At 43.9% G+C, this 8,982-nt stretch overlaps 1 long non-coding RNA gene across 1 annotated transcript in view; it reads left to right on the top strand.

The window, feature by feature from the left end:
• Nucleotides 1-226: 226 nt before the first annotated feature.
• The window catches only part of LOC113622799 (uncharacterized), a 33,628-nt gene continuing 24,872 nt past the window's right edge, over nucleotides 227-8,982 (top strand). Inside the window, exons 1-3 of the long non-coding RNA XR_003433664.1 lie at nucleotides 227-857; nucleotides 3,090-3,208; nucleotides 5,838-5,960. This is a non-coding gene — a long non-coding RNA (uncharacterized LOC113622799). The remainder of the gene's footprint in view (nucleotides 858-3,089; nucleotides 3,209-5,837; nucleotides 5,961-8,982) is intronic.

Here is an 8,982-nt window from a genome sequence, read left to right as displayed (position 1 = left end):
TCAATTCTTTTGGTTATATATTTAGGAGTGGAATTGCTGAGTCATATTGTAATTCTATGTTTAAATTTTTGAAGAGCCGCCAAACTGTTTTTGCACAGCAGCTGCAACATTTTAGATTCCTAGCAGCAATGTACAAGGGTTCCAATCTCTACATCCTCGCCACCACTTGTTATCCTTGTTATTTTCCACATTTTTGATGAGAATCATCTTAGTAGGTATGAGGTGGTATCTCACTGTGGTTTTGATTTGCATTTTCCTAATGAATAATCAAGCTCAGCATCTTTTCATGTGATATTATGTATTTTGACAAGGTAACCAAAGCTACTTATGAATAATGATGCCAGGTCATCTGAAAGACATTATCAGCTTGTCCCTGGAAGGGAGTGGGACCTGAGATCACAGAACAAAGGACTAGTCAATTTTGAGAGGAGGAGAAAGAAAAGAAAGATAAGGGCAGGCTTGGGCGCAGTTTGAGTTTGGGGAAGGGGAGCAGTTGTGTAAGAGAATTTGGGAGAGGAGACACCTAGGCAATCATGGGATGGACTGAGGGCCTTGTGTATTGGTGAGGTTGGAAAGATGGCAAAATGAGCTTGCATGATCCCAGAGAGATAAGTGTGGTGGTAGGACCAGCCTCCCTATTTCACAATTTCTCTAGGAGTGACTACTCTGCTGATGAATAAATGACCTGCACCGCTCAGGGAGAGGTAGCAGAACTATGGACTGGTCATCAGAAAACCTCTATGCCTGGGAGCATGTGCGAAAGCAGCCTTTATCTGAGATAAGAAAGATGAGAGAGCTTTGAGAAAATCAAGACTGTGGGGTGGTGCAAGCCTCGTCTTTAAAACCACAATTGTGGGGTAAGTAGAATGAACCAATCTTTTAAGGATTGTTTTTAAAGGTAGAATTCTTGGCTATCGCTTTGGAATATGTAACATTTTTTCATATTTATCTGCCATCTCACACTTAGCAAAAAACCCATTTCATCAAGAAAATTGCTTTGGAGCCAATTTCCGGAAATAGGATTTAAACTCCCTTCAGGGTTACTTCCACTCAGTGGATGATAATCTTGAGCCTTGACCTGGGAAGGTCAGCTTCATCTTTACTCAATTCACACCCCTTCTGGTCTCTACGTAAAATGAAAGCTGTGCTGAGTGTTGTAGAATGTTGGCCATAATGGCTTTCATGGTCAGAATGAGCATCCTCTGTGGCTACTTTTCATCCCCATCCTTTGCTGAAACTGCTCTCTCAAAAGGGAATGATAGCTTCTTAACTGGCAGATCCAGTGGCCTTTTCTTAGTTCTTACTTAACCTGTTTAACCTGGTTACCGTTTATTGATCACTTTCTATATGGCAGACACGTTGCTAAGTACTTTATATATTTGTAGTGTGGTTGTAAACTTAACTCACTGTATAACTTGGTTGTTTAGAGAAAAATGTAATATCTTTATTTTATCTCTAAGAAGTTTGGCCTTCTTTTCAAGCCCCAACTCAAATGATTTAACTGTCCAAATCAATCTCAGACTTCGTCCAATTAAATAGTTCCCTTAGGTAGCATGGAGTCCTTGTTGGATTAAAATGCTCAGCTTCTCAGAGAACCTCTCTCCCTCTGCTGCTCCTTTTCTAGGGATATGCAGGGAGGGGCAGCTTTCCGTAACCCCAGGGCAACGTGGAAGAACCAGGGTCCTTACAGGGGATGTCCTTTTCTCTTCTGGCCTCCTGGCCAATGTCCCTTGTCCACCTGTTTGATCTGGTGACATAGGTGGCTAAAGTCCGTGGCTGTTCTCTCTTGCCCTGGGCAGCCTGTGGTCCTTTTCCCTGGCTGACTTAGTCTCCCTCCAGTCTAGCTGATTGAGAAACTCCTTTGAGATCTGCTGTAACCCCCATTTGGTCCCAGCTCAGGAGGTCGGCTTTGGAGTCTTTCACCACTGTCATGGAGATCCTCCCTGGATAGCTTCCAAGGCAGAATCTCAGCTGTCGTAGAAACCTACCAAAGCAACATGGAATTCCAGAGCAGCTTGGGAAAGCTAAATCTTTCCCTCAGGACTACCCTCATTCATTGCATGCACCTCTCCCTCTCTGGGGTAAAGCCCGGAGAGAGGAGTCCTGAAGCATGCATCTCCCCACTTTGCTCTGCTACTCCCCTCCAGCTTCCTCTCCCCACAATCCTCTGGTCCTGGAATGAAGTTGGCTGTCTCCCCTTCCTCTTTAATCTGGACGCCATTTACATAAAACTAGGGTCTAGTCCTGAACCTGCTTACACATCTACAGTCTTATTGCAGAATCCTAGTTTTGAAGAACAGAAGTTGAATATTATCTCAGTCTTACTTTTGCATCCCTTCTGTCACAAACCTTCACCTGCAACAAATCCCCATCAGTCGAATGCCTCGGGCACCCTGCAGTCTTGCTGCTAAAGTGTGATCTATGCAGCAGCAGCATCTCTAGCAGAGTTTGTCAGGAGTGTGTAACGTAGACTCTACCCAGTTCCACTGAACCAGAATCTGCACTTTAACAAAATCTTCAGGTGGTAAGTGTGAACATCAAAATTTGAGAAGCAGTGGATTAGGACAAAGGCTGTGTCATCAAAGGCAAAAGAGAAAATCACCTTAATAAATTTGAAACATTTTTCCAGCTGCATATGTATCATTTGATTTCATTTAGTCACATCTCATCTCATCAGTCATCTTATGTAACCACAACAGTCCCGTGAGGCGGACATATTTTTCTCCATTTTACAGCGCAGCAAACAGGCTCTGGAAAGTTAAGTGAGGTGCTGGTGATCTCACAGTAAGTGGACCAGGGAGCCGACTCTGAGCCTCGTCTGTCTGACTCTGCAGATCATGTTCTCAAGCAGACCACAGCATCCCACTGGACTGTTCACCACACTCCCCTTGACATTTTTTCCCCTCTTTGTCACTAAACATAACCTCCTATTGTACCCTTTTGTTTTCCCCTCTGTCAGCTTGAGAGTTCCCTGGCTGCCTGTCTTTGGCATCTGGGTTTTCTTAGTATTGAACTGTTTGGCTGCTGGATTTCTGCCCCTGCCTGCTCTAGGCTGTATCTCTCATCTGTAAATATTCATGTCTCCTCAGGCTCATGTCTTTTTGTACCATGCAAGATTGAATATTGGACCATCTTCTGTATTCTTGCTCTGCGGTGACAAGGAGAGTATCAATACGAAAGATGTGTCTTTCTTTAACTGGCCTCCAAGGTGGGTCTTATTGGGAAGTGGAGAGAGAGGGGAGAGAGCATTACAGATGAGAATTTAATGGGAAAAGGTTCCGAAGGAAGAATGTGCGTGTGATGTTGGGGAGACGATAATTTATTGCTGTCTGCCTAGCTAGGATCTGACGTGATGATGCATTTCTCTGATTTCTGACTCAGATGCACTTCTTTACCCTTTATCACCTGTCTGGTTGTTGACCCCCCCTCCTGCCCAGACCTTCAGCTTCAGTATATTCCTGGTTCTCAGAGTCCCAGCTTCCCATCTCCGAATTCCTTCATTTACCATCATCACCAAACTCCCAGAGGAAGAGCCAGATCTTTCATTCTTTGTGATATCTCCTTTTTTTCTTGTCCCTTTCTTTTAATTCTGCCGTCACTACTATCATTTGGGCTCGTATATTTGGTTATTTATGATAAACTAGTAAGTGACCTTTCTGTCTTCTGTCTTTTCAAATCTAAACTGGACTACACATTCTGAATTTCCTGGACCTGGTTCAGGGCAGCTGCATTTCAAAAGTGGGTAAAATATATATTCATTTCCTACTTTAGAGGTGTCAATTTTGCACTACTAAATATAAGGGTAGACCTCAATTCTTTAATGTTATACACTTAAGGTCTTCCCAAATCCAGCATCACTGTGTCATGTCTTATCATATCTCAATATGGGCTCTCCGTTAAAGATAGGATGGCTTGAACAGTGTTCCTTCAACATTTCAAGTATGTGCCTGCATATGGACCCCCTTTTCTCCATTGAAATTTCCTCCTGGAATGGCCCTCCACTTACCCAAATCATGCCCATCTTTTTAAGGCTCAACAGAAGACATATTTCTTCCATGGATCTCCCCATAGTCATTCCACAGCAGAGATCCAGAAGATTGCTCAATATTAAGAGTCTAGTGCAGGGCTTCCCTGGTGGTGCAGTGGTTAAGAATCCACCTGCCAATTCAGGAGACACGGGTTCAAGCCCTGGTCCGGGAAGATCCCACATGCCACGGAGCAACTAAGCCCGTGAGCCACAACTACTGAGCCTGCGTGCCACAGCTACTGAAGCCTGCGCGCCTAGAGCCCGTGCTCCGCAACAGAGAAGCCACCGCAATGAAAAGCCCACACACCACAACGAAGAGTAGCCCCGGATTGCCGCAACTAGAGAAAGCCCACGCGCAGCAACGAAGACCCAACGCAGCCAAAAATAAATGAATAAATAATCTAATTAATTTTAAAAAATTATTAAAAAAGGAGTCTAGTGCAGAGTTTGCCAATCGTGGCATTATTGACACGTCGGGAAAGATAATTCTTTGTGGTAGGGGACTGTCCTGTGCATTGTAGGATGCTTAGCAGCAGCCCTGGCCTCTATTCCAGATGCCAGGAGCACACCCTCCCCTATTTCTAAAAACCAAAAAATATCCCAGACATTGCCAAATGTCCCCTGGGGAAGGAGAGACTCAAAATCCCCCCCTAACTGAGAGACACTGGTCTAATGTAATGAAAGAAGATCTGAACCAACGGAGCTGTCAGTTTTTGCAGAAGGGTTAGAGATGGGAGCTATTTTCTGGGTCACAAAAGTCACATCGCAGGATGTTTTCCAACTGATTTAGAATATTAACTTGGAGGACACCATTATAAATATGCCTATATTCTATAAGAGCTTTAAACTCTGTCTCTGTAGCCTCATCCCCGTTGTCTGGCTGTAACAGCCTTTATAAAGAAAAATACATCTGATCCATGCCTACTTCTAGCTGGTAGTTTCATGGTCATGTTCTTTAAGTTTAAAAATTGTCCTTTGAAACTGAGGTCTGCATTCAGCATGTCTGTAATTCAGAGATACAGTAAAGAACAAAATTGAAGCTTAATATACAAATCTTTGCAGAGATGCTTTCATAATTCTCCACATTTTTCCCAAGTACACATACTGCTGATTTAATTCAAACTTATTTCTAAATCAGTTTTTGATATTAAGAATTGGCTTTAATATCATTACTTTCAAAATCAAAATCCTAATTTTAGATTGGATTTTTTTTCTTCGTGAAACTAGCGCAAAGCATTTGGAATACAGGAATGAATTAGTAATTATTATGATTGTACAGAAATTTGTTCAGTTGGTTTAAATCCCTGGAAGAAACAGTATATATGGACATGGTAAAGTATTAGTAATAGCAATAAATAGGACACCACCTGAACTGTAAGGATATGAACCCTAGAACTGATTGGATAGGTACACCACTCTACGAATACCCATTCTTAGTCTTTGTTATCTAGACTCTAAGAAAGGTAAAACTAGTAGGGGCCATTTTGTGAATGAGAAAAGTGGGGTCTGGAAGATTTGATAACTTGTTATCTTTTGCCTAATCCTGAAGTAGAACCCAGTTTAATGGCTTGGGGGTGAAATGAGCTTCTTCCTACAGCCTCTCCAAGACCCCTCAGTGTGTGTACTGGGTGCTTTGACCACTCTTTTAAGTCACCAAAACCCCCTTCAACAAGGACAGACAATGCCGCTCTTTTATATCTAGTACTTTCAATTGAACAAATGGATAGCTCGTTGAGCTGTAGAAATACTTTCAAAGAACTTACTGTTAGGGAAAATCCTATTCCGTAGTTCTCATGTTTCTATTCTTCAGTGGGTATTTACTGAGATCTATGGACTTGGGACTCAGCAGTGAACAAAATAGAGAAATCCTTGGGGAGATTACATTCTATTTCAAGAAGGAACATCTGACTCCAAGAAGGAAAATAATGGAAAGGTAAGTTCTAACCTTCTCTCTATCACCCTCACTCACTCCTCCCCAATCCTATATGGTTGTTGAGACTGGGAAGTGGGTGTGAATCGTGGGCCAAGTCTCCCTTTTCTCTTTCGGAAGCACGTCTTGCTGCTCCTTCCTGTAGACTGCTCCCCTTGGGGCACTGTGTCTCTATGGTTAGGGGTTGGTAATTCAATGCTCAGGGAAAAGGATTCAAAGCCCAGTTGTGACTCCAGACCCCAGTTCTCTTCTCCGTATCAGTAATCAAGCTGGTGAGTAATCAGACTGACAAGTTGATCCTCCATTATTTTTCTGTCTCTTTCTTAGTTGGTTCAGAAGTCAGAGAAGAAAAAGAGGTAATTAATTATCAGCCTCAGACTTTCTGCACTCAACTCTCAGTCACAAATTTATCAAGTAAGAGCAACAGCTCTGCTATTGGTTACCCATGAGGGAGCTTTTAGGGAGGACCTGGCCCCATTAGGGGACAACAAACATTTTACTGCTGTGTTCAAGCAGGTGACAGGTGCTTAGAATGCCTCATCCTATGGGGTCCTTCTGACCAGGAGTTCTTACTGTGTATTTACTGTAACAGAGTCAGCCAGAATGACTAAGTTCAAATCCAAAGAGCCAGTAATCCCTCTATCCCGGGAGCATGAACTGTGGGACATAACATGTGTACTGCTTGCTCTTTTATGCAATGTACATCTTCGTGTTCTGAAGGCAACATCTGTTAGACGTGCTGATTTTACAGATGAGGAAGCTGAACCCAGAGAGATGCATGTTTCAAAGTTTCCTAACCACTGTCCACCCTCCCCATCACCCTTCCCCCTGCAACTTGGTTAACAGGGATCAGAGGGTGAACTAGAACCTGTCTCATGTTCTTTCCACAGCATCACAAACTGTTCTCCTAAGAATAAACAAGGTTGGAACAGTGCTTGGAGATTATTTTGGTATTATAAAAAAGCAATTAAAAAATAACTTTCTCCACTTACAAAAGTAATATACTTTACTTTGAAAAGTTCAGAAAACATAGACAAGATGAAAGGAGGAAGTAAAAATAACCCATAATCTCTCCACTCACTCCACCATAAATATTTGAATGTATATTCTTCTAGTTTTTAATGTATGTTGAAACAAACACATAAAATACATTAAGATAAAGTTGTACTGTATATACTGTTTTGGAAGGCACTGTTTTGTCACCTAATAATATATTTTGGAAATCTTTGCATGTCGTTAAATAGTATTTTCATGGCATCATTTCTGTGGTTTCTTTTGTATTTTATTGTGTGGGTATGATTAATCTCCCAGCGTTGGATGTTCAGGCTCTTTCCAATGATTAGCTGTAATAAACAACAGTGTGACAAATATCTTTGTAGTTAAGTCTGTAGACACTCGCCTTTACTATACACCTGAGAAAACTGGGGCCAAGGAGGCATAGCGGCCTCACTTGCCTGAGTTCACATGGCTACTAAAGCCAAGTTTATGGACTCCAGATCCTGTGCTTATTTCACTCTATCACAGTTTCCCTCTGACTTCCAGGACAGAGTCCAAGGGTTAGTGCCTCCTCTGGGTCCCAGGCTGTTGTGTAGCATGTCAGAGTGTGTCAGCCTGGTTCATTCATTTATTCAACAAATATTTGTTGAGCATCCTCTGTGTTCCAGGCACTGGTTCTACCCCTGGGGGTGGGCAGTGAACAAGACAGATGGATCTTTGTTCTCATGGAGACCGTTTTCTAGCTGGGAAGACAGACAGTAAGTAAACATGTTTATAAACGAGAGAATCTCAGATAGCGCTAAGGGCACTTAAGAAAATAAAGCAAGGCTGTGTATTTGAGAATGGTGGGGTTGGAGGGTGAGTGGATGCCGTCGGCGCATTTGCTGGGTCTGTGTGCCCATGCCCTGCTTCTGAGCATTTGCCCTCACACAACCCGCACCCGGGACTCTCTTCAAAGGTCTGCCTTTGTGTTTCTGGAGTCACTTCATAGGCAGGTGCAAGAGCTAGGAGTGCTGGGCGTTTCTGTTCACAGGACTCTTCTCCAGCCAGCTTTACCCAATGACTGACAGGTGCAGGGGTGTGCAAGCCCAGCTCCCTTGCAACGAGTCCAGGCAAACTCTCAGGCCTAATGGACACCAGAGCTCCTGTGGGATCAGGCTGAGGCCGGGACTCTGCCTCAATTCACACCCTCGGCTGGCTTGTTCTGATGTCTCATCCTGTGTCCCTGCCCCTCCCTCACTGGTTTCCCCAGGCGGTGCATCCCTAACAAATCACCTGTATGTGAACCCGCGTCTCAGGGTTTGCTTCTGGGATACTTAACCCAAGAAGTGGGGATTGCTTGTTTAGATGGGTGAGCAAGGAAGGCCTCCCTGAGGAGATGCCGTCTGAGCCGAGATCCAAGGAACCAGAGAAGCTGGTCGTGAGACCAGCTGGGGGCAGAGCGTTCCAAAGGCCATGAGGTGGGAATGAGCTTTGGGTGTCTGAGGAACAGAAAGGAGGCCAGTGTGACTTCAGAGTGAGTGAGGGAGAGAATGGCAGGGGAAATATCCCCACCTGTCGCCTCAGGGTCTAGAGGCCAGCCTGCCACTGATACAATCTTCCTCAGGCCCCCGTGGCAGAGGCAGGAGTTAGGGGAGTTGTAGCAACATGTTCTTCCCCAGCACTCCACAACAATCTATGGAGGGAGGGCTGAAACTGGGAAAAGCCCACCTGAAAGATATTGACCCCAAGAGAAAATTGAGACCAGCTTGTGTTTTTCTGCTGCGGTGCTTGAACAGCATTTTCATTGCTTAAGAGTTGCTCGCAGTGATCAAACACATCCAACAACTAACTAGAGGGCAACAGAGATCCCGGGAGGATCCGGCTCGGTTTCTGTGCAGACGTGGTGATTTAAGCAAAGAAAAGCGTCACTGCAGTGTCTGGTAAGAGATGATATGACAATAATTTCCATGTCTCGGGACTCTTCTCATTTCAAGTGTAACTGTGTGCCAGGATTCTTCATGAAGTGTACGAGTGTGACCCTGGCCGG

The sequence above is a fragment of the Aethalodelphis obliquidens genome, unplaced genomic scaffold, assembly GCF_003676395.1.
Source record: "Aethalodelphis obliquidens isolate GAN/ISIS:26980383/991018 unplaced genomic scaffold, ASM367639v1 scaffold10, whole genome shotgun sequence".
In the NCBI taxonomy this organism is placed as follows: Eukaryota; Metazoa; Chordata; class Mammalia; order Artiodactyla; family Delphinidae; genus Aethalodelphis; species Aethalodelphis obliquidens.
The sequence above is the reverse complement of the archived record's forward strand: the minus strand, read 5'-3'. Positions and strand labels throughout refer to the sequence as shown.